The sequence below is a fragment of the Tamandua tetradactyla genome, chromosome 1 (assembly GCF_023851605.1).
Source record: "Tamandua tetradactyla isolate mTamTet1 chromosome 1, mTamTet1.pri, whole genome shotgun sequence".
Lineage (NCBI taxonomy): Eukaryota > Metazoa > Chordata > Mammalia > Pilosa > Myrmecophagidae > Tamandua > Tamandua tetradactyla.
This window is the reverse complement of record NC_135327.1, coordinates 43,504,082-43,505,826: the sequence shown is the minus strand read 5'-3', so window position 1 is coordinate 43,505,826 and position 1,745 is coordinate 43,504,082.

The window sequence follows — 1,745 nt, the reverse complement described above, 5'->3', positions numbered from 1 at the left end:
TTTAGACATTTTCTAGGCCTCAAAACCTCAAATTTTCATGGTTTAACCTGACCCATTTCACAGCATTTGTTTTGTCAGCCTAGGAAATTAAAACAGAAATAAAGAAAAAATATGTTGCAAACTGTATGTAGCCCACAAAAGCTAAAATATTAACTTCCTGGTCCTTTACAGAGAAAGTTTGCTGCACCCTGCTATAAAGAAATGAAAATGAATGAACTACAGCTACAATCAACAATACATAAGATCTTCAAAATATATCGTTGAGCCAAAAAAAGCAAAACTAAGAGAAAAAATTCCAACATGAACCCATTGACATAAAGCAGGCGTACTATAGTTTTGAGATTGATTATTGTCTGGTGGAATTACAAAGAAAAGGAAGAAACTGACCACCTTAAATTGCGGAGAAAGGCTGCTTCTAGTTGGGAGAGAACAGCAGGTGATTGGGGAGGGGCTTGGGGGAGACTGAGCAGCAGGAGCATATTCATTTCTGGGTTTTTGTGGCTGTTACTTGAGTGTTTACAGTAATTTGTTAAGGTGAACATTCATGTTTCATGCATTTTTTCTGAATGTGTATTCTATTTCATAATGTGAATTTTGTAGAAAGGAGAATAAAAAGGAAGGGTGGAAGGGGGAAGAAAGGAAAGAAAAATATTTCTGTAAAGTTGGGTCCACCAGGAAAGATTGAAGTTCTTTGTCTAAATTTTTTAAAAAAAGATCCCAAATAATATGTATAACAACTACTTGATTTGATAGGTCATTTCATAGGAAATGGCTGCCCATTAGTGTATTTATAAAGGACTTCACATGGAGAAAAGGTCAATGTTCCTGCTGTGAGTAAAATATTTATGAAAATAGCCTCGACTTTTCTCTCTCTGGTTCCCCACCTGTGCCCCAGTCCTCCAGCCTGATGATGTGTTAAGGAACTACCTGCACAATAGGGTCTTTGTGCTTTTCAGATGTATTTTCAACACATTCTTGTCTAAAGAGCTGGCCATTTTCCCATGGTTGGCAAGACCCTTGTTCTTTCTTTCATTTCCTCTTTCTCTCTGAAGCTATCCCACTTATACTTACTTCCCTAATGAGTGGTAAGTACAGTGAAGGACAGTTCTGGAACATGGGTCCCAAGAACCTCAGAGCTGCCATCATTGCAGAACTCCAGGGTGTTGTGGGGCACACCGAAAGAGACACCACATAATTCAAAACTGCAAGCCAATTTGGAGTCTTTATTAGACGGCCAGCGACTGTCTCAGAAACTTCCAAGAAGGAAGATTCAGAGAGCAGGCCCCAGAGGTTTTCAAGGTGAGCTTACAAAGGCTAAAATCATGTTGTGGTTTTGCAGTTGCTAGCAAGCAAGCTGATCATAGAAGCAGAAGAATGCTGTTAGCTGTTGCCAAAACACATCCCGTTCCCTCAGTTTCCTAACACTGGTTATTGTTTAACTCTTGGGGACATTCCGCCCAATGTTGTGGGAACGTTCACTGCTTGGGCCTGATTGATGCTCCTGCTTGGGCCTGCTTGATTACTCCTGGCCCTCCACACAGGGGAGCACTCACATCAAACAACGTGACTCATGCAGCAGCCTGGTTAGCACCATGTAGACAAATTAGAACCAAAATACCATGGGGTTAAGGAAGAGGGAGGATGGGTTAAAAGTACTGCAGAAAGGATTCAAGTTAAACAATACAGCAGAATTTTTGCTCTAATAAGTCAAAGATAGTAGTAGCAGCAGTTTATATGCAATGCTT